The 24,756-nt window shown below is 37.5% G+C and overlaps 1 protein-coding gene across 1 annotated transcript in view; it reads left to right on the plus strand.

Moving 5' to 3' along the window:
* The first annotated feature begins 991 nt into the window (after positions 1-991).
* The window catches only part of LRRC4C (leucine rich repeat containing 4C), a 94,126-nt gene continuing 70,361 nt past the window's right edge, over positions 992-24,756 (plus strand). Inside the window, exon 1 of the mRNA XM_053980930.1 lies at positions 992-2,809. The gene's annotated coding sequence lies outside the window, so the exon portion shown is untranslated. The remainder of the gene's footprint in view (positions 2,810-24,756) is intronic.

Genomic DNA, 24,756 nt, shown 5'->3' on the forward strand with positions numbered 1-24,756 from the left:
AACAACACACAAGACCAATTCTGAGCACTTTAGGTAATATAGGTAAGTACATCTAACATACCTGGGTAAGCAGGTAAGAGCATAAAAAACATGTCAGTATTTCAGTAACCCAAATTAGGGAGCCAGTTCAGAAAACTCCAAAATGCATGTCAGAAGTCATTCTAATCAAAATGTGGCAGATTTGGTAGTGAGCCTAGACATCGCATTTGTTGAATTGCTATCACAGCTTACTGAAGGTAGGACTGAAACTCACGGAAACCTTGAAGCCATTCAAAAGGCTTTTGACCTTGAACAACTGCCAAAATGGAATTTTAGGTAATTTTTATGTGCATACAAGTTTTAAACAAACATTGATTTCTGTAATTGGAAAACAGATTGTCTCTCAATGCAAATTATTTTCACTGTTACAGTTTTTGCAAAGATAACTTTATACCTTTTTTCTTATTATTATCATGCCTCTGCATCTGTGGCCAGAGGTGGTACCTGTGAATACCGGTTGCCCTGTACTTCTTTTGCAAAGACAACTTTATACCTCATTTCATTTTGCTGTCATTTACTCTGCCTCATCGGCTAGGCTGGAACCTGAGAATACTGGTTGAACTGTCAGAATCAGGCAGGCTTTTAAGAAAATGAGTTTTGAGATTCCTTTCCTTAAGATGATCCCTTGTTTTTCAATTACTGCTTTCTGACTTGGAGATTTCTTAAGGTAACCCTGAGTTTGTTCCCAGTCTGTCAAGCAGGTGGCAGCAATGCTACGTCGGAGCAGCTCCCGGCCCCTTTCCCTGACATCAAGTGTTAATGCAATTGACCAATCAGTGCTAAGATGATGGGAGGTAATTGGGTAATTGTATTTTACCGATCACAAGCAAAGAAAAAGGGAAGGGGGGGAGAGAAGAAGGGGAAAGGGGGTGGGGGAAGGAAGAAAGAAGAGAGAGAAAAAAAAGAAACAAACCGCAACAGAGGAAAAAGGGAGAGAACGGAAGGGGAGAAGGAGGAGTGTAGCCAGAGCGACCGACACTGGGACAAATCCTAGGGTGCCACTGAAAGGTGGGGAGTAAGAGAAAGCCAGAGCAACTGAAACGCGGAGCTACTCTCAGCAACAACAGCAGCTGTCAGGAGCTGGATATACACATACATGCGTCCCTACATGCTCACATGGGGAGAATTCAAGCTGCAGCTCATAGGAGGAGGGAAGCGTTTCGTCTGTGCAAAGGCTATGCATGTCAGGGATGAAACTAAAAGCTGAAAGAAGTGGCTGCGCTCCTGGGACTGTGTCATCTTGGAAGGGAGGGAGGCAGGAAGGAAGGAAGGAAGAAAAGGGGGAAGATAACTGGCATGTGGAAGAAGATGGGAGACTAACTCACTGCTGTGCAGCAGGGAAATCCAACTTGTACATCTGAAATACACCAGGCTCAGCTTGGCAATGAGATCAGACCTGCATTGAAACACAGAAAGGGAGGAAAAGGGAGGCAGAGACACGAGAGCTTTTATCGTTTTCCTGTCTCTCTTTCCCTCTCTCTCCTCAAAGAAATAGAAGTTTTTCCGTCTCGGTGCTTCTGGATTCATATAGCTGCTGGACAAAAGATGGAGAGGAAGCTAAAATGAAAAGCAAAGTATACTTCTGAAATTTACAGCTAAAAGGACAAATCAAATCTTCCCGGGTTTCTTTGTGCCCCATCGGGGGAGTTTTAGCGTCTGAAGGATTTTGAAAAGTTGGGGGGGGGGGGGGGGGAAAGGCGAGAGTGGGCGTTAAAAATACCCATCCCAAGTGTTTAAAAAATAACGAAGTGATGGATTTATTCTTGACAGCTGGTGGGAACCTTGAATTTTTCTCTACTCCCTCCCTCCTTCATTTCATTTAATGTGAAATTATGAAAATGCAGAGGAGTTGGAGGGAAGGCAAAAGGATATAACGTGGAGTTTGAAACAAGGAGAGAGTGCTGATGCTGTGGATTGCTGGCTTCTTGCCGAAATCAAAAATCCAATTGCGCACTGGGTTGTGATTGGAAATCTAATCAGATCTTTGGAGAGGGGGGAGAGAGACTAAAAGTTTATTGTTTTGACAGACAGGAATAAAAATTTAAATGCAAGAGGAAATTCTTTTCTAAAGGAGTGTGGGGGTATAGAGGAAAAGAAGAATGGAAATCCCCATTCTAATGTGGAGACACATGGATTGGATAATTGATAGTGCAGCAAAGAAGGGGGAAAAAGAAAATTGCCTCGCAAGACCTGGATCCTAAGTGTCACAACAAAATTGCATTAAAAGACTACAGATGGAGGATTGCTTAAAGGAAATACAGTTTTTTCTGCTCTTCAGAGAAAAAAACAAATAGAGAGCAATGAGGAGCAGTGCAGCCAGAAAGGCAGAAAACCTCAGAAAAAGGAAACTAGGCAAACGATCCACAGTGGAATGAAAAGTTTCAGAAAGGAAAAGGACCATTCATCCTCCTCAAGGATTTTTGTTTTTTTTCCTTATTTTAAACCACTATTCTTCAGTGAAGGTAACCATCAACATTACCATTACAGAAATTTTAAGCAGAAAAGTTGAAAGTCACAGAGAAAATAAGGACAGAGAAGAAAGAAAATTGCCAGAGGGGGAGAGTTCAGCAGTGTTGAGTTGGATTGGCACCTGTATGGACGGAAATTGCTGAGAAATTGCAATTGGATATCCTTTTTTTTTTTTTTTTTATTTCCTTTCTTGTTTTTAATTTTGGTTTGGTTGCTGAAATGAAATAGTTTTCTAACCCCTCCCCCACCCTGGCTTTTCATAATCACTCGGATTTCCAGCTGGATAGTCTTTGAGGATACAGTGAGTACACTTTCCATTTTATTATTTTTTTGAAAAGCAAATATGTCCCATTGCTTTCTTCTTTCATCCGTATTCCTCTTTTCTCGGTCTTTTCCCCCACCTGAATAAATAACCTGGCTGCATTTTGATAATGGATGGAGGGGGGTTGTTGGGAAGAGAAAAGGGAAGGAACGAGGATAGAACTGAATTCTCACAGTAGCTCAAATTCCTAAAACTCGAGCCTTGGTAGGGTGTTACAGACACCTGCCTGTGTGTCTCTATAACATTTGTAAATGTTTGCTAGCAAAGAAATCTTTTGAGAAAGCCCTTGCAGTGAGCGGGGGTGCTGCCTGATTGCCCAGCTTCTACAAACGGATGCAAGTTGCATGGAATTAGATGCACAGAGGTGGTTTATTTATTTACTAAGTGTTTAAAATACTTCAGGGCTCTAATTTGAATGCTGGTGTCCAGTCTGACATTGCAGATCAATATGGTGTATTAACAGGAACATTTTATAATCAAGCAGAGAGGTGAAGGATGGCTTTTGGCAGGAGTGGGGGGTGTGGGGCAGGGGCTTTTAATGGATTTTGAGGATGCAGCTCCAAGAGAAATGACACGTTTTACACCCCATTGGTAAGAAAGGACAGTAACAGGCAGAGAGAGGATATTCTATTGAAGAGGAGTTTAGGGAACAGCTGTACTGGCCACCCATGCCCTCCGGATCTCCTAGTAAATTCTTTGTGATTTTGTGGTAAATCCTTCAGGGTCCCCTTGGACTTTCATGGCAATTGAAAGAGATTTACTTTGATTGACAAGCAGTGAGAGGATTCTGAGGTGTCAGGAGACTTTTTTTTTTATTATACTGGTAATGAAAATAATTAAAAAGTGTCTTGTAAATGATGGGGTTGAGAAATTAGCAATGATGTGTAGCAGACCAGCAAATATCTCTCCCTTCTTGGAGAAATGTCGTGTGGGAGTGTGGAAAAAAGGGAGGATAACATGATGTTTAAAATAGAGGTCCATGTTTTCCTGTGGGGAAGAGTGCTACTTCCGTCCCCTCTCCTGGCATGACTGCATAGCTCGTGAGTAGGGCAATTTCTTTCTTTTTCTTCCCCTTCTGTCCTCCCTCACCTCTGCCCTCTTCAACCTTGCCTTCACATGTTAAGGCTCCAGCTGAAGGTATTAGGCCAAAACTGATGCAGAATGATAGGGAGAAACAAGTAATTAAATGAGCCATTGAATAGGAATGCTTTTTTAGGTTTTTTTTTTGTTTTTTTTTTTTTTTTTTTGTTTTTTTTTTTTTTTTTGGTTTTTTTTTTGTTTTTTTTGTTTGTTTTGTTTTTTTTTTTTTGCAGGCAAGGTGCAGGACTAGTTTTGCTATTCATTTTACTTTTCTCTAGCAGCAATGGGGAGAGAGTGGTCAGGGAGGAAAGAAGTGGTAGATCCAGATTTTAGCTCTTCTAATTTCTGGCAGCATTTCTCACTTCACAAGCTGCCTGCATGGAACAACACAAAACAGAGCTGTAACTTCCCTGGATAAATACATAAACCGTTATTAGCCTCTTCCTTTTTTCTCCCTTTCTTCATTGATTTACATCACTACTGTTACTTCATGTAAATGTCCTGAATCTTCTGGCATAATGGAAATGAGAATTTCTGCCTCTCAAATGTGTCCCATGTGTTTCTGTTTGGAGGTCATGCCTCTTCAACATTGGCTATTTGAAAAGGATTAATCAATTCTGCTCCTAAGGAAATATCTGGGAGTTTTTGTTTGGCCATGCGAACAAATCAGACCCTTTGTGCAGTTGTGTTCAGGAAAAGAAGGGAGCAGGCACAACAAAAATTGTTCCTTCCAGCTCCAATTACTCTCATCCTTCTCAATATAAGATGAATTGTTTTAGTGTGAAGTACCTTAGCCTCCTTTTTTTCTCTGGGCCTATGATTCCTGGTGGGACACTAAATGGGTAATAAGTTTGTCAGTATCTGAAAACAAGTGCAAAACTCTCTCCTGTTCATTCCTTCATGTATCATGATAAGTCTGTGCCCTGTTGTGGGCTACACTTACATCAGCAGTTGCAGTAATAGAAAAGCTAAATTTATGTTAAGCTGCTGCTCAGTAATTACTGAAGGAAAAAGAAGCTGGCTAAGGAAAAGGCATCTCCAAGCTTTTCCCTGGATTGCTGTCAAGTGAACACATAAACAGAAAATTTGATAGAGCAGCTCCAGTTTTGGCCAATAGAAAGCTGTCACAGGTGCCCCATTCATTTTGTACAGTAACTAGCAGGAGTATTTTCTTGACATGATAAAGAGCCACTGGGAAAATTTAGTCACCAGTTTGGGCTGAAATAGGCAAACCTTGTCAACATTAAAAAGCTAGGGATGTGTGTCTGCTTCCAAAGAGGCAACAGTTTCACACTTCAGTGAATCATTCACTTAATACAGTAGCCAAAAGACACATGGAACAACCCAGAGTTTAACTCTTTCAATATCAAAGTGGGAATGAGTATAGCATTTCTCAGCATTTGTCCTGAGACTTATCCAGAGCCCAAAGAGCTGATCATAAAACAAATAGCCAAAACATTCATCCAAACATCCAGCCAAGCGAGAAGCAACATATCTTCTCAACCAGTGGTGTCTGAGCACAGGTGTGTCATTCAGTGGCACATGTTGGTTCTGAGAGCTATCTCCTCTTCAAACCATGGATATTTTTGGTAGTGACCTCAGGCGGCTGGGATTTTAGCACTCTACAGGGAACAATTATGTGTATATTTAGGCACTAAATGCTTGTACAGGAGGAATAAAGCTGAATTGGAAGGTCCTGCTCTGTTTGTTCTAATTGTTGTCCAGAAGGTCAGAGATCACATAGCCCAAACTTCAGGCAAAGTGTAAATTTTTAATGCAAGGGGGTGGCTGCTCTGTGTCTTTTCTCATATCAGGAATTATTTGTACTGATCTAGAATTGAAGCAGGTTCAGTTTGGTGGAGTGGCAAATTGTGTCACAATATCTCCCAGCCTGATACCACTGACAAGTGAAAAATGGGCTTTCAAGTTAGGTGAGACCCAAGAAAAAATGCTGTAGATGTGAGCCGATACAAGCAATTATGTGGAAGTGGAGAAAAGCAAAGGGATTCCAGAGGTGTTGCTATGGCTTCCTACATGTAGGTTTTAAAATGATTTGCCTGTGACCTAAAAAGCTGTCTCCCATTTGACGTGAAGATTCTTGCTGTTGCAATATGAGGCAGGAAGATTTTGGATGGGGCTCAGGAGAGGATTTTAGCACATTTTGAGGGAGCTTGTTGCTGGTGAAAAATCCCAAGCCATGCTATCCAAGTTGCAATATATTCACTGAAGGAGTGCACTGTGCACTAAGCAGCAGCAGGAGAGAGAGAGAACCTCCATCTCAGTCTTGCCAGAGTGGCTTTGTGTTGGCTTGGAGATACGCTTTTATTTCTGATGGTTAGTGAGGGAACAAGGGGAGAAAGAAGGATGATGGAATTAGTGCTGTTTTCAGTCTGGGATGAAAATTACTCAGAAGATATGCAGTTGGAACCCACTGAGTATTTTCTAGAGTAGTGAAGCTGACTGGTTAGTATTCAGTTAGTATTCTCAGGGGCCTTTCATCCCATTGCCAGCTGCTCTGTGAAAGTCATAAACAAAAACAAGCCTCCTTCAGCACTCACAGGATAACCCAGATGAAAAGGATTTAGGAATAGCAGCAACCATGCTGATCTGGAAGGCAGCCTTGCAGCATGCTTGACTCTAGCAGCTTAGAGAAGGAGCAGCCCTTGGAAAGGATATTGCCTGTACTTCCTGTCATGGCAGGAGGCATTGGGGATTGGCTTGTGGCACTTTAGAGTGGTTCATTTAATGACTTTATTCAGAAGGAAAAAAAAAAAAAGAATACCTGTTGTTTAACTGTACTATCATGGTCATTTTTTTCTCCTAAGGAGTAAAAATGGGGATACAAGAAGGGAGATGATTATGCCAGTGGTGTGTTTTAGTTGCATATGCACAAGCTGCAATACATGGAAGGGAATTAATGCGTAGTTCCTGATAGGGGGCCTGGGTATTTTGCTATCTGTTAGTGAAAAAAGCAAAAATCAGAAGCTTGTGCATGCACACAATAAAACAGAATCAGGATTTACATTTGGTATCCAAGGAAGCGAGAACAGAATCCTGCAGGGCTTTCTGTTCATTGTTTAAATGTTGCCATAGTGATATCTCAGGGCACAAGTTACATGTTTTCCTCTTCTAGAGTTGATCTTTGCTTCTCTCTCAATCTCCCTCTGTCTCTCTCGATATTCTAAACTACCAGGAATATCTCCACAGCAGAACTTTGCACAGCAATAGGAAAAGGTGTTTGCAGGCTGCATTATCTGATGGCATATCTGCCTGTATGCCCTTCACTGATGTTTGCTATTATGTTGGAAACAGAGTTAGAAGGAAATTGTTGGATAGAAGTGGAGAGTGAGACTTGTCATTAGGACATGGAGCATATTACAATATTTTCTGTAGTGGTGATATGTTAATTGGATAGCTGCAGGCAAGCAAAGCGTAACAGTCGCTGACAATTAGAAACAACAATGAACTTTCCAGGACTGGATCTATTCCTTGGGCATATTAAAATGTATTTCAGGGATATACCATAGCTTGTGTAAATTTAAATATTAATACCACTGTAATAAGTCTTGAAATTCTGTTTTCACAGTGCCAAGACAAGATTTACCTTTGCTGCTTGTGAAAGGGAGAGAGGCAGCATCAGACCACTGAATAAAATCTACCATAGTTTGCTGCCAAGCTTGTGCTTGTTATGTCAGGACTGTGGGGGAGCAATATAAGCAGGAACCAGCAGAATTAAAAAGGAAACCAACCACCCTCAAAACAAAGCAAAAGATTCCATCAACAATTATTTCACTTGCAGCTAGATAAAGATTACTCAGTAATTTCACAGCAAGATAAGTTAAATAAATGATGTTTTCTCTGCAAACCAGCAGCAATTCAGAGCATTCATTAATGCTCTTTGTGTTTGAGGGATCAGTTAGTTAACAGCTATGGGATTATGGGATTCATATCATCCTGTGCATTAAAATAATCCTCAGAAATATGAATGTGATTTCCTTTCATATTTGTATGGACACTATACTATGACCTGACTTCTAGAAGGCCCAGGAGTTGGTGCTTTTATATCACCATACATAAAAGAGTCATTGCCCAAAGGATCTGACCTGATGCTGAAATACAGTGGTAATAAGCTCCAAAAAGAATTGGTGTCCTTCAGATCTGCAGCACATTTTGATTTTGCTTACAAGCCTCTCTTCACTTTCATGGCAATAATCTCTTCTCTCCTATGCCGTGTTACACGGGAAATAAAGCCAAGCACACAAAGAGCCTGGTTACCAGTGTGGGGGTGCAGCAAGAGCCATAACAGTGCAGGTTTCCTCACACTGCTTATCATGACACCTTAGACACGATCTGAAGCTAAAAACTATGTTAAGACTTTAAGCAGGCACTAATTCTGTTCATGTACTTTGCACTTACACCAGAATCTTTGTAATGGCAAAAAGGTGGCCACCTGAGACTGGGATAGGGGCTACTCACCTCACTTCTCATGCACTATGCCCACTCTTCAGATCACTGAAGATCATCAGATTCCATTGTCTTATTTGGAAATTATTATGGTAGGGTGTAGAGGAGGAAAGTTTCATCATACTGGATCCTCATCAGCTATAGACCAACATTTAACTTTCTTGTTAATCTCCAAAAACAGCTATTAGTGGACTATTCATGTAAGAGAAGAGATTGACAGTCTCTTCATGAACTGGTGTAAGGGAGATTTCTGTCTTGCAGGAATTAATTAAAAGAGTTGGGGTTTTTTTATTCACTAATGCCCACTTTTTAGTCACCATTTAGCATTGTAAAGTGTATGAGCTAGTTTGCTCTGTAAAAACCCTTCCATGCAACTAGTTTAATTCCTTTTACATTTCTTTTTCTTCTGTCATTGTGAGAACATAAGCACAGTTTTACTCCAACTGATCTCAATCAGATATTTAGTAATTACTTCAGCAGGATGGGTCTTGCTCTGTAGGTTTTTGTTTTCATTTTTCTTTATTTCCAGAGCTAAATAATAGAATAAGCATTTATATTTACAGATATAAAAAGATGATCCAAATACCATGTTGAGTGAATATGCTACAGGCTTTAAAATTTCCAAAGGCTCTATGTTCCTTCATCATCCCTACTGACATTCCAGATGTTACTGCATCTTTTTCATCAGCATGTAATGGAATAATTGATGAATTAATCTCACTGCAAAACCTGATCTTATTTTAACAAAAGTAGCCGATTTTAAAGTTAGATATTTTAGGTCTGAATTCTCAGTCCTTAGGATGGTGTAATCTTTGTTATTGATTATGAATGTCAATAACTGAATATTGTGAAATATTAGAATCAGTTTAACAAAAATGCTATAGTTTTCATTTAAAAGAGGCTAGAAGAGGCTTTACAGGGACAGAAGGAAGTGGGTTTAGGAATCATACTTTTCCCTCCTTCAATACATGCAAGTTTCAAATGAAATGTGCACAAATATATTCAATTCCATGAGCTTCTTTGCCAAAGGGCATGTATGCTGTGTTAAGGATTCTTTACTTAGCTATTTGGTTTTACAAGGATTTTCTTTGCCCCTACTCAATTTGTGAGCCCTTATTGGACAGGCAGCTTCTTCTACAAGTGGTTATATATTATTTTTCCAGAGGAAAGCTTTTATATTTGTTACATCTGTTAGAGAACTGAGGTTCATTTGTGTTAAGGTTGTTGATGACACAGCTACCAGAGGGGAAGGATGGTGACCCCATTAGCCTTTCAGGTTGCTCATATGCAGTGCACAGTCTACTACTTCAATAAGAGTTTTATTGCATTTAACGCCCGTGTGAATTTTGACTGTATATGGTGCAGGGAATTAAAACCATAATGGATTTCTCCTTTGAACCAGAAAGAGGTCAGAAAACCTCACCTTCAGTGAATGTTCATGTTGATATCCCTCTTTCTGTAATGTGCATTTTCCTGAGTGGTCTGGCCCTGAAGATTGAGTTACATACATTAAGTGAAGGCCTGGAGGTATCTTTTAAAGGCTACTGAATCAAACTGGTAGTGGAGGATGGCTCAGTCCTTAGGTAACTTTCTATAACATGTGGAAAAAATAATTGCATTTTTTAATGGGAAATTTCAGGTTTGAGGATATGTATGAAAATGTCATGCAGCAGTAGTAGAATGTCATTAAGATTTGCAAAGAAGTATAGATAATAAATTCCTATCACAAAAGGCATTGCATCTAATTTAAAATATATTCCAGATAAGATTATATTTTTTTTGTGGCAAAGAAAGATGAAGTTGATGATTGCCTAAGGGCAAATCAAAGATAAAAGAAGTCAATAATGCTGCTTCAAAAATACCTACCTTCTAAACCTGAGGAAAATTATGAGAAAAATTGATTGGAAAGGACATATAAAAAGAAGGCTGTGAATATAAACTGGTCAGTTTCTAGGAATACACTGTTTTGCCATGGAAATACCCAATTCATAAAAGAGTTTATATTTGTCTTTGAGTCTGTCTTTGATACAAGGGAAAAGGAAGTAAAAATTTAACAATTACATAAAAAAAGATATCAAAACAAAATAGTACATAGTAGGGAAAAAAGAGGAAATCATACAACAACCTCTATTAAAAAATAAGGTATAAAAGAAATACAATTGATGTAATAGGGGGGCAGTGTTGTGATTGTGTGGTAGTCTTAGAATACACCAGAAATAAGGGAGTATTGCTGTTCTTTTTGTTGTTTTTATTGGCCACATCCTGTGAAGAGCTATTGGCAGTAGTGATGCATAACTGTCAGAATAATCCAATTAATATTTCTATTCTGTATCTGGAAAATTATTATTAAAATTTTTTATTGTGAAAAGAGAAAGCAAGTGAAAGGATTTTAGGGAATATTTATTAAGGGACAAATATTCTTAAATCAACAGTAGTGTTTTACTTTTAAAAAAGTTGTCTGGAGTATGTGTCTAGAAAACATTCTAATGATACATGTGAAACTTAGATGGACATGGTAACCATTGACCATTTCCCCTGACATAAATTTTAGGCAAAGTAACTGAAAATACAATACAGGGTTCAACTGGTAGAAACTTAAGGCAGGAAAAAGTTTAATGTCAATGGTATGTTATTATGGGAATTATTTTCTATCGAGCAAATAATTTGACCCTTTTATACTGCCTGGCTGTAGATAGAAGTTACCATGGAAATAAAGTACACTCAAACTTTAAAAAACATAGGATATTCAAGTAGCTTAGGGGCACTTGTAAGATGTTTAAGAGTAAGTATTGTGAGTAAATATTTTTTAATGGATTATACAGATATTGTAACTATTTTTACAATAATTATACCAATGTTCTAGACAAATCATTGACAGAAAATTACACCCAATATAAGTGTAGAGCCTGTAGTTAGCAAAATTACTTTGATAAGAGCGTCTGTTAGGATGGGTATGTGAGAGTAAACGAAGTGAATAAGATTAACTAAGCTAACTGAGAGGACATTTCCCAAAACTGAATGCTAAACAGGCCAACTGAAGAAAAATAAAGAAACAAACTCCTAAACTAGGAAAAAAACACAAACACCCTTCCAAGAATCAAAAATAATAATAAAACCCCCATGTAACAAATCTTGAATAAAAGTCTGAAAGAAGCATGAAGCTTTTAAAGCATAAATGTCTGGACAGGTCAAGGAAACAGAGCAAAACCACTTCTGTGATGCTGCCAGACACTGACCCCTTTCATTGCAGCCTTCAGTTTGGTCTGACTAAGCTGTGCTGGGCACTGTGAGGAGCCAACATCCATCTGGTGGAGTGACTGCACAGGGTGACCTGCACCTTGTAAGAGCATGCATGACCTGGGAGTGCTTTCTTCCCAGCCTCTCCATTGGCAGATAGTATGGGAACACCCTGAGCTGGAAACCCATGTCTCAAGAGGCAGAGTGCGGCATTCTGGTGTTTCTCCCGGGTCCAGAGCATCTGCCGCGCCCGGCGGGGCACTGTGGCTCCTTCGGTCCCGGTCCCGCCGCTGCTCCCGGGCTCTGTGGCTCCAGGAAGGTGGGTCGGCCACGTCTACCGCTGCACGCGAAGGACCTTGATAAAGGGGGAGAAGGAAGGACCAAATTCCTCGCAGCAGGAGCTGAGAGCATTTTATTGATGCGCTCCCACTTCCTGAGTTGGACAATATGGCCGCCCGGCCCCGGCCTCGTGGGAGCTTTATGGAGGGAGGAGCGGGGGGTGTCACGTGGTCTGGGGAAGCCAATAGGGATGCAGTAGGGGATGGCACCAGGACCGGGGGCGGTCCCGGCCAAGGGGAGGAACCAATAGGGACACGCAGGGGCGGTGCCAGGGCCCCGGGCACTCCCGGGGCTGCGGGGGTGTGGTGTGGAAGGCAGGAGCCAATGGGGAAGTGGCAGGGGCAGCACCAGGGGCCCGGGGCAGCCCCGGCCGCAGGGGAGGGGTAACACAAGGAAAGGACCCACAGGAGGGATGGGAGCCAGGCCACATGGTCAGGCAGCTCGGGAACTGGGTACTGCAAGGCGGGGGAAACCGGGGGATACATGGGGGTACACAGGATTTGCTAAGACACATCAGAACCCCGACCTAAACCCAAAGTCCGGGATGCAACAGCAGAGTGAGCAAGCAGGGGAGCCTGCACTCCCAGGAGTGTGGCTGTGCTCATAACTGGCACAGCCTGTGAGGATATCTGAGTGATGTTGCTTTAGAGGATTAATTATATAAATATTTTTTAAAGTTTTATGTATTTATTGCCATTTTTAAAGTGTCAAGTATGGTGGGATTTTGGTTGTATTGTTGATCCTGAGCTGGCAGAGAGTGCCAGTTAATTAAATGTCATTGGCCATAGTGGTGTGATTTCAATCACATGAATTGAGAAGATTTTCCTTGAGACCAAGTGAAGCAGCATGATAAATAAGACAGGCATACTGAGTAATATTGGATGCTAAATGTTACATATAAGAAGGACAAATTCTGAATGAGGGACACTCTTCTATAAAACCAACTCTGAAGAGAATTTGATATTGCAACAAGCAAGAATTTCCACATGAGCTCCCACTGTGCTACTGTTAAAAAATATTATGACATTCCAAAGAAACAGAATAGTGATTTTACCAATGTCAGAGGCAAAACTGGAGTGCTGTTTGCATTTGAATTTGTCTACATTTTAAAAATTTTGTTGAATAGAGCCACAAAAATATTGAGTGCTGAATAAAAAGGAAAAATTTAGTACTTTAACATCAATCTATTCATTAAGAAGCTCAAGAATGGATGTGATTAGTTTAAGAGGAAAAAAATAGATGTTTAAATGTTTTGTAATATACCAAATAAAATTCTAAGAAGAAACGATAGATGGAAGCTGAGGTCTCATAAATTCATAATAGAAATTAAGGGCATCATTTTAATGTTGAAAATAATTTATAATTTTTTAAATTCACAGAGAAGTATTTTCTCTATCTCTTGGGATCCTTGTCTTTGTGGAAGACTGTTGTAGTGAAGTGTGCCTTATGGTGTTTTGTATATTTTGGTAATTCAGAAAGGCAGAGTAGATGATTCTGAGGTCCCTCTACCTGCAGGTAGGAGGAATGTAGCCTGGGCATCTATAACCAGGCTTCCAATCCTGTCATCAACAGATATGTGTAGCTATGAGCAAAATACCCCAAAGGATTTCACTCTGCAGTCCATCATTCCCTCTCTGCTGAGATTGCTATCAGAACACCAAAGAAGTTTTTGGGTCATCTGCTGCTTTATGATAGTACTCTGACTCAGTGCCTCAGACTTCTGCTTGGTTGGAAAACTGTCCTTTGAAATCTGTGAATTTGTCAAATCTGAAATGTTCTGTAAAGATGAATTTTAAAAGCTGTCCTGTGGGTGAGCAAATACCATGTGTATTTACTTGTTCACTCAGTACCCAATCCACAAACTTATTTATGTGACCAAGCTTCTACCTTCTTCAGAGTTCTCTTCGTAGTGTAAAGGTTTGCAAGCCTTAGGTGTTGTACTTCTGAAACACTGTATTTTCAGCAGCCTGGGCCTCCAGCTTGAAGAAGTCTATTTTTTTAAGCTGACCCATGTGTTCAACATCTAAATCAAAACCAACCAAAATTATTGTCTCTGAGCTTGTATCCAGTTTAGGCTTCTGATATTAATCTGGATATGAATTGCTGCAGGAGTTGGTCAGTTGATGCCTATTTTGCAATAGATGCCAGACTACTTTCCAGGTCTGAAATAGACTAAATATAGAGGTGACAAAGATGGTACATCCAACATGTTCTCTGCTTATAGAACACTTAAGATTGCTTTGAACTTTTCTTGCTGTGAATGGCTGCTAAGAATTTCAGACTAGAAATGTGCATTTCTGTCTTCATAAAAGAACTCCATTTGTGGACTTGATTTTACTTATTTATTTCTTTTGCAAATTCCTGTCTCAGGTTTGGGAAGACAGAGAGGAAGAAAGAATTAAGTGAACTTTCTCCTGCATCTCTGCATAATAGTTTTTGCTAGTATAGGTTGAAATTAAATGCAGTCTTCTCATATTTCTAGTTACTCTTCACCTTCCTTGGACAGTTTGTACTAAACATTTCGGAAAAAAATTGCTGATGGAAATCTAAAATAAATATACATCTTTCATACTTACTGGTGAGGTAGATGTTCACTTTCTCAGTTTAGAATTCTGTACTCCAAGTCAATTTTTCATATAAATTGGGTTTCCTCCATTCATGAGCCTTCCTGGAGTAGGGTACCATTTCACTGTTACAGCTCAGTGGTTAGTTCAAAAGGTCCTGGAATGTGGGAAAGTATTCTCTGAGGTAACAAAGGGCATTTCTAATGTTGGAAAGTTCTGAGTGAGGTTAGAGACAGTTATACTTTTTACCTCTCCACTCTTTTCTATGTTCTCCTTTTCGCACCCTCTATTTTGCCTTTGGATAAATAACACCACTTTTGCAGGAATTATAAAAATGAATTGGGTGATCTCATGTGCTTGTTTGTAGGATAAAAGTGTGCATCACATGAGTATAAAACACTAACCTGCATTGCGCTTGCAATAATATTGCTGGCATAGCTACTGCATATTAGGTTATATTATCCAAAAGCCCTGTTAATTAATGACTGAGAATATCTGTCTAGGTAGTTAGTATAGTAATTAGCATTTTGAAAATTCATGCCCCATCTTAATCCTTATGCATTATTCCACATGTGTGTTCCATAGAGTGTAGTCCTGGATTTTCAAGGAAGGAGACTGAATATCCTTTAGTGCTCCCTTACAACAGAAACCAGTAAATTTCCCTACTACTGAAATCCTGTTTGGGATTACCTCCCTCCCAGTCCCTTCTGAAAATTCTCTTGTCAAAAGTTGGTGTGACTACTTCTCAAACCATTGACCTAGCTTGGGACCAGCCACATGATTAGACAGACCAACACAGAATTGGTTTACCTACTAGGAAATCTAACTGTGATAGGGCTGTTCCTTAATCTTTGACTAAGGGTCTTTATAAATATTGTCTGTCAATAGCTCATATCTCTCCTCAGTAGCAGCAGAATTCCAAAGCTCTTTCTCTCACACTTGCTTCCAAAGAGTACTGTGCTGCCAGAGATTTCTGGAAGACTAGAACTATCAATGAATGATCATGGCACTGGGGAGAAATGTGTGAGGAGACTGGAAGAAAGTGAATTCTGATTCTGAGCATTTCTGTAGCTCTTTTTAATGAAAAGTTTAAAACTTCTAGGATACAACACTGTTCTTGTCAGCTTTTCCATGCAGATGGAGCTACGGACCAAAATGAAGCCTCACTGAAACTAAAACAGATTCTATATTGAGGCAAAAATGTACTAGAGGAGCTGGCAGTTTAATTTCTCTGGCATGAGCTGAACTACTTCCACTGCTAAAGCTATATATTTCTATAAGTGTATGTATGTGTGTTTAAGTGGATAGATCGCTCTTGAAAGTTTTGGATTGTATTTGGCCTTCTGACATATTAATGTGATGATTATTTGTAACTGTGGTTGCATTGTAGAAAATTAGCAGGGAAATAGTATTTTTATGTATGTTTAGCAAAGCACCTGCTTCTATTTTTTTTTTTTTGTTTTTGTAGGAGTCAAATATAAATCTCTACACATTAGTCATCTAGATCTCTTATGATTTATAGCACCAACTACATGGCAGTTAGGTAAAAAGGGAACTTCTTTCAGAAAGGTTTAAGAAAGTTTTTCCAAAACAAGTAAAGAAACTATCACCCATCTCCCAAAAGCAAGAAAATATATCAGATCTTGTTTCACATCTTTCTCCCTCTATCATTTCAAATTATACATTTTGAAAGGAAAATGCAGTTAGGAAATGCATTTAAATAGAGTGGAATGGTCAATGTTGTGTACTGTAGTGGGCAGCACTACAGATTTCTTAACTCTGACCTTTCTGTGGTCTCTTACTTATTTTTTGAAACAAATCACACAGACTCTGAGCTCCTTTTTACTTGTTTGTAACTTGCGAGAAATTGCATTCTCAAATTGCAGGACAGATCTTTATACAATGTATGCAGCCAGCACTCCTTATTTTTAATGGTTCAGATATCAAAACAAATTTAATGTAATTTAAGAAGTGGGAGTGGGGTTTAAGGAGAGATTTTTTGAACATAAGATTTAAGTTGTGTGAAAGGTACTTGAATAAAAGGCATTTTGTAAGCACAGTTTTTATTGCAATCTGTCTCACCATACATAAAAGAGTGTTTCAGTGCAGAGTAAGAGATGAAAACAAAAAAATACATGCATCTTTTATCTTAAACATTCAATTTATTAAGTAATTCTGGATACATGGGTCAATTTTTTTTTTATCTTTGCATTGCTAAGAAGGGTTTTTCCTGATCTACCAGCAGTTTCATACCCCTATTTTATATTCAGACTCTTAGTAACATTTTTCCTAATAACTTACTTTACTCTGGGCATATATTGAATTGTACAAAAAAAAAAAAAAAAAACCCTCAAATTTCTTTCCTTAAAATTAATCATGATTATAAGCCTACAAAAATTCTTACTCTTAAGAGTATGTAATTGCAAACATAGGCTCATTTAAATATTGTTTTAATATTCTAGCTCTAAACAAGTAGATAAGGAGTATTCAAAAAGAAAACCTTATCAGGCTTTCTACATATTTTACACCAAAATTCTTATTCATTTATTTTCAGTTCATATACTCTAATGGTTGAAAAGCACAAATTTTCTTTTTCCTGGACTGTGAACTTTTATATACTCTGACTATTGTCAAACTTCAGAAGCATTAGGGATATAAAGTTCTTTTTGTCATAATTCATAATGTTGGTTGCTTCCATGTGAAATGATGTGCCAGCTTGTTATGTGTGTAGTAGATGAACCACTTCCTACTGATGGAGGACAGGTTTCTATAGCACCCCATTAATATAGAGATGTCCCTTTTTATCTCATACCCAGGACATCATCTCCTTTCAATCTTCTCTTTAGCTCTGCAGACACTCATCCTCTCCCTTCTCTGCAAACAAGCAGATGGAGAGTATGTGGACATTGAAATATGACTCAGAGGTCAAGAGATTTAGAGTCTCAGGAGGAAAGTGAAATTCACAGCTAAGAACAATTTACTGTGACCAACCTACCCCCAGGAAACTCCCAGCACAGCCAAAGGGCTTGGTGATGTCTTGATTTCTCACATTGTCAGTTGCCATGAGTTTGCACAGGAAGGCATGTCTGCTACTGAATCAGAAATACTCTGATGAGTAAAAATTGTTTACTTGAGAAGGGGTTTTCAAGATCAGAAATTTGCCTGAATGCAATGTTTCCAGTGTACTGTGCTTATACATAAATTACTGTTTATAAATTGCAAATTCAGTACAATAACATTTTATCAGACTTAGGGAAAGGGAATAAATGTAGTGTTAAGTTCCTTCTTTTTTTTTTACTTTTAATTTTATTTTGTTTTTATTTATGACTGCCTGTGGAGGTAACAATGCAATTAAAACACTGAAATGGATATCACCTGCTTGCTTGCCTCTGCTTGGCACATTAAGTATCTTTTATGAATTGAGTTTAATGTAGAATCTTTGTCTTGGTGCTGTGGTACTTTGAGTACCTTTGGTGAATTGCTTAATTGTTTATTGATTTCATAAATATTCTGGGTTTATTCTCCCCCCCCCCCCATTTAATTATTTTTTAAAAGTTCTTGGAAAATTTACATTAATTCAGAGATCTTTATCAAAGTTTTGTGCATTGTGCAAATTCCATGTTGCCAGAATGATCAGATAGAAGTTACACAGAGGTATCTCAATAGTTAACTAACCAAATAAAGGAGAAATTGTCCACATGTTCAGAATTCAGTTCTCACATTGGAGGCAGAAGATAGTTATGCTAAATTTTGCAATAGGCTACTCCCACAGGGTCATATTTTATTAAACAGAAAATTGGATGAGTCAGAGCCATGACTGTCTAGGAATTTAAAGAAAATAAATGACAATTTTGTCTCCCAAACATAGTGTATTTTTCTTTATTTTTGTGATGGTTGTTAGGTTAAGAGATGTCTGCATAAGCTTCTGTTGATGAAGAGAACAAGATAGTACTTTTTTTGCATTTTGCTTTGGTTTGCATTCCACAAAGGAGATCTGCTTTATACATGACTTTTCTACACATTAAAGTCCTCTCCTTTACTGTTCATCAAAAAAATCCTGACAGTGTTCCTCTAGTTTTTAAATCTGTCTGATTTGCCTGTTCCGTAATAGCAGAGTTGTTCTGCTATTATGGGAACAGTGTATGTGCAACAGTGGACTCAAAGTAGAAAGCTAAAGGACTGCTTGCCATTTTAGCATGGCAAATTTCCCTCCACCCTCTGAGTTCATAAATGAAAATAATTGGGCTACAATGCCAAGAAATTAGTATCCTAACACAACTCCACAATGCTGTGAAAACATAGCATTCCATAACTGTGATTCCACTGAATGGTATCATTATGACTAAAATTATCTAACGTTGTGTTGCCTTTTTGTTCAAATCTGGCAAGAATCAGACTATCTCACCATGGTACACAATACATTTTCTAAATATGGGTGAAAAACTAGAACATTCTTCAGAACAAGTATTGCCCAAATCCAATAGAAGCAAATGGAAAATTCTGCCCTTATTTGGTGATACTTTCTTGCATTGAAATGGGATCAGCACATCAGTCATCTTTAGAAGGAAGTAAATGCCTGTTACCAGATGGAAAATAAATTAAACTGAGAATTTATCACTCTTCAGGCAGTAGGTGCAGAAGCAGAAATATTTTTAAAATACTAATCTGCAATATTTTAAAAGAGCTGAATTTTTTTAAAAATCCTGTTTTTTAAAATGTAAATTAATTTTAAATATCATTACATTTTGGCTCAAGCTACCAGTGGACTTACCCAAACAGTGTACATAGGTATTCCTAGTTAGTTTCATTCTTCTTGAATAAATGTGAATGTGATTTGAGTAAATGAGAAATAGTTGTTATGCACCATGACTAAAAAGCAAGAAGTGATGGTCTGGGGCGAATTCTCTTCAAACATCAAGCACAGACAACATTAATGCCTTGGGACAAAGAATCCTCAGTTTAAATTTTACGGACTTTGTGTTTCTAGTTTATTTATCACCACTATTCCAGAAGGCATGGGAATTAGCTACCACCATTATCTGTGGTAACAGAGGGCATAAACTGAAGCCCTCAAACTCCAGTTCTTTAGGTAAGACAACTAAACCTATATCTGAACACTTTACATACATAGTTTTTGTCAAAAAATCGAAAAAGCTGCAGTTCTCATGGATTTCAGCTCCTATGATACCATTAAAAACTGTTGGCTTCTAACATAAAATAAATAATGTATTTAATCAGACCTGTCTTTCAAATACAAAAGAATTAGTGTAGCTTGGTTTTGCGTTTATCTTTTCAAAGCTTATGTTAGATTATGTCAGTGTTCTTGAATAGACTGGAAGATGAATGATCGCAGTCCGATGGTACAGGCTATACAAACACTTATTAAATAGAACTGATAAATGTAGTTTAACTTAACTGTGCAATTGCATTTATTGCTAGATCCAATCTCTATGTATATACAACACAGGTACTCTAAGTCTAATCCTGCTGTATGTATATTAGAGTGGCATGTACAACATTTCCATGGTCTGCTTTATCTTTCCTCCGTACCTGATTATTTTATAAAATCCCTTTTCAATTTGCTAAGATGGGAGTATTCCAAAGAACATACATAGTAACCGACTTGCTGTGTTAGTAACTCTGTGTTGCACTGAGGAAAATATAACACCATTTAATATCAAATGTGCAATCAAGTAACAGCTGGGTTCCTTTTGCAGTGTCTTAGAGCTGGCCAAGAAAATTAAATCAAAAGTCATTGAGTAATTATTCTCATTGTCTGTATTGATGCATTAGATCCTATCTAAGTCCAAATAGAGTGCCCCAGTCATTAAAAGAACCATTTCCCCCTTTCATCCCTCCTTCATCCAAAGGCATTTAATACAATGCTAATTCTTAAAAGAAATTTTCATTTCCTATATTTTTTCCCATGATTCTACCACTGTTCTGTGTTATTGTACAGGTAAAATGGAGTTAAGGAATACCAGAGTGATCAAGATACAGTGACCCAGAGGTATTCACATTAAATGGAACCCTTTTCCTAAAAGGCAATAATTTTATACTTGCTTTTGTATAGGACAGTGTAAGTACAGCAAAATTTAGCAGCTGTTGCATGTAAATATTATAGACTATTATTTGGTTAGAAACATATTAATTAATAACAAATGGAATAACAAAACCCCCTAACACTTGAAATAATGGTAACTTGATTATAAAAGCAAAGAAGTGTATTAAAAAGTTAATAGTTCATAAGCATAAGACTCACACCTATTTGAAAAACCCAGTTTGAAAATTCAAGTTATTTTATTTTGCATGAGATGACAATACAGATGAAAGTAAATGAAAAGCTAGACTGAACAGTTCTTCAGTTCCTTCAGTAAGGAAAGGAATATCCAAGAAGAATCTCAGGAAGGGAATTGTAGTTTAGGTACAGTTCAAAATTAGACAATGCCTTGATCCAAAAAGAAAACAATTTATTGCAATCTGTTCATTTTATTACCTTCTTTACATAAGCCTTTATCAGCTTTCTCCTGTGTTGGCAAAGCAGTGTTAAGGCTCTCCCTTCTACTTCTATCATTCTTGCTGAAAAGGAAGTTTTTGCAGACTGTGATCTGGGTATAACCTGCAGGAATCAGGATGCTTTGCTGGATCAGGACTAGATCTGTGCAGGATTGAGCCATTGAAGAGAAATGCAAGGTGCATATAATAAGCCAAGTGCAAAATAGGATTACAAAGTCATTAGAGGCTGGAGTTGTTCAGCACCTTTTAGACCCTTGGGAAACAAATGAAAATGGGTTTAGAACTAAGCATTCTGTTCGTTCAAAATAGTGGTTATTAATTTAAAAAAAAAAATATTGTGCATAATATTGGATTATTACACATATAAAATTGAATTTATGACACCTATAAAAATATATCCATTATGTAAAAAAAAAAAATAAACCATGGTTGGTGTTTTTCCCCTATGTCTTTTTCTGTAAGTTGGACATTTAGATAACAAAAAGCTTATTTTTTCTACTTTTTTCTAAGATTTATGGACTTTTTTTAACTTAAACTTGAGTGCCTAAACCCTTCAAACTACATAAAATTCTTAAACTTCTACTTAATTCTTGCAGATTTTAAGTTGCTAATTATTTTTATGGTGTATTTAAGAGAATATATTTGTGAATATGTCTATGCAAGTGTTGCTACTTTTATAATTAAATAAAATAATTAAATTATTGTATGGAAAGGACTATTAGCAATCATCATGACCATTTACCCTCCCAGAGTACTGAGTGGAAATGCTCGTGCTCAGCCTGGCATGCAGTGGGACCTCCCAGCTCCCTCCCTCAGAGTTTCTCCCTGAACAGTCAGTATGCCTGTATTGAGCCCTGCTGGTGGCAGTCATTTGCACTCCTTGAACTTTCAGATATTTCTCTTGACTCAGGCCTTAAGTTTTTTTTAAAATCCCCTTCTTTCAGCAAATGAACTATGTAATGGCATTTGAAGATATGGTTCTGTGCTTAGATTGCTTCTTTCTAGATTAAAGAAGTTGGAGTTGGCTTCCCTTTTTCATTAAAGAATAACTGTCTTTTATAACACATTATTTTCTCTGCTTTCCTTGATAGACTCACATAGTTTCTCTGGTTTTCAGGTGTATGGTAAATATACAGTATTTTGTTGACTGATCATTCTATGAGCATAGCATCAAAAGTAAATATTGTGGATACCCTTCTGTTTTCAGCCAGAACTGAGTGCCTAGGCCCAGGATGTGGCAGCTAAAGGATCCAAATGCTGCTGTAGTTATTTGGCTCCATATCTCCATTAGAGCAAGGCTTGATTTGAATGATAACTCAGTTTTGCCACTCATACTTTTTCTCAGAGGACTGGCTCCTGGTTTCCAAAACATGTTGAGAATTACCTGATAAACAAAACAAAATTCAAAAATCTGTTAAGTTGGGATTTATTGTAAAACAGCTTTTTTAGCTGTTCTCAGTGTTCTGTAAAGTTAACAAAACACCCTTTTCCTCTGATAAAATATGGAATGTTCAGAAAAACTCCTCCTTATTTGTACATAATAGACATAACATATCACTGTGTATTATGCTCCTTATAATTGCCCTAAAAGGAGCCTGGTTGGAGGTAATCATTTCTTGTTTAACTGTCCTTTAAAAATGATGGAACCTTTGAGTCAAGTTAGGCTAAACCATTTGTTCTTCCAAGATGATCATTCACTTATCTCACAATGCCTATCCCATGAGGTAGTAAGGGTAACCCATGGCAAGAAACCCACCAAGTTCTACGTGACTTCAATAGACTGCCCTTAACATTTCTTTCTGTTCATCAGAAATGAATACAAATATTGTGATTGGGTTAAGGTTGTTTGGTTTGTTTGGTTTGGTTTGGTTTTTTGGGATTTTTTTTGGCGTGGGGGGGGTTCTACTTCAGATGACTTTTAATTTCAAAGTTTCCTTTCACTGTATTATAAATAAGAGAACAAAAACTCTAAGACCTCCTTGGAATTCAAACCAGATTAGTGTTTAGTAGGAACCAGCAATACTTCCATAGTATTCTTTGGGATTTTTTTTCAAAACTTAACTCAGTACATATAGTTTTTCAGGGATACAAAGCTAGATTTTATTCCAAGTACTTTTTGTATGTTCTTCTGTCTAGTGTTCCTGCATTCTGCAGGTTCCTATGATATACAAAGTATCAGTAGGCCACACGTTATTTATGTTTTACTTTGTTTTTACTTATTATTTATTTTAGTCTTACTTTATTTTTACTTCAATATTTGTTTATTTACTTGTTTACTTTTTAATGTTTTATTTAGTGAACTTTTCTATCACATCTTCTTCCCCACGCAGTCCCAGAAATGCAGAACCCCTGTTACTCCATTCTTGTGTATCTTCAGTCCATTCTTCCAATTATTCAATTCCACCAGTGTTTGAGACTAATTTAATAAAGGGTGTGAAATGTATGAGTTTAAATCATACTTTCAGACTATCAACCAAAAAATGTTATTTTTCCTGGAGTTGAAGTGAGAAGGATGATAAGAGCTGCTGAGAATTAAAAAAAAAAAAAAAAGTAGTTTAAATTATGCCTCACTTTTTATCATATGTGAAGAAACAAATAGCGAACGATTTACTTCCTTTAAAAGAACCTGCTCTTACACACTAAATACCATCTAGTCTGTTAAACAATTCTACATATGAAGATTCTTCTATTGCACCTACAAAAGGCAGTAGATGATTTTTCATAATCCCCCAATTGCAGACTACAAATCAAAATCAAGTTAATCAAACTAAATAAAATGTGTTGTTATTTTTTTCTTTTAATTTATTTTACTGGGACCAAAAACTTCAGCATTTGATTGAATGACATGAAATTTCCATTTCTTAACATTGAGTGTAATAGTGACAATATTGAGTGGATTGAGATACAAAAATCTTATATTTCAGACACTTGTTACAAGAGACTCAAAATAGATAATTTTTGTATTGAAAAAGTTATAAGCATTTCATAAGAGGCATAACTTCTATTAAAATAATTTAAAAATTAGCAGCTATTGACAGAAAATATGCTTTTAGGATACTAGTAACTATCTTTGTAGTTTTCCTTCTTTTTTCGTTGACATTTAAAAATGTTTGAAAAAAATTATTGGAAAAAAATGTGAATATTACTAAAAACATCATAGAAATTCATTACACATCCCCTTTAGCAGATATAGATATATTTCACCAAACATGTACAGATATTCTTGTATTTCAAATAGTTTCCCAGTAAAGCCAAAACTGGTTTGATTTTTTTTTTTAACAAGGAGAGAGAAGCATTTATTTTCTTCTGTCATCAAGAACTTTTGAATGCTACTTTCTAGACTTGTATTAACATTACATCTTTTCTCAAAAATGCTTGCAGGCTTCTAGGCTTTTTGCTCTCTTTGGAAGTGCCTTAGTCTATTCTTTGTGAATGAACTTTGTATATGGATGTATGCTTGTGGTAAACAGTCATGATACTTAACATTTTCTCCAGCCCAAATCTTTCCTCACTCATTCATCTACTTTTTCATAAGGTCACTGACTTTTGTGATACGGGACCTTATAAAAATCATGTGACTACAGAAAACTACGTTTTAAGAGAGGACTGTTGAACACTGTGTCCAGATGTTGTTTAAAATAGGTTTTCAGATATAAAGAACCAAATGTGAAAACATTTGGGTAAACATAATGATTATACAGATTGTTCCTTTAAAGCCAGAGGAGA

The sequence above is a fragment of the Vidua macroura genome, chromosome 6, assembly GCF_024509145.1.
Source record: "Vidua macroura isolate BioBank_ID:100142 chromosome 6, ASM2450914v1, whole genome shotgun sequence".
In the NCBI taxonomy this organism is placed as follows: domain Eukaryota; kingdom Metazoa; phylum Chordata; class Aves; order Passeriformes; family Viduidae; genus Vidua; species Vidua macroura.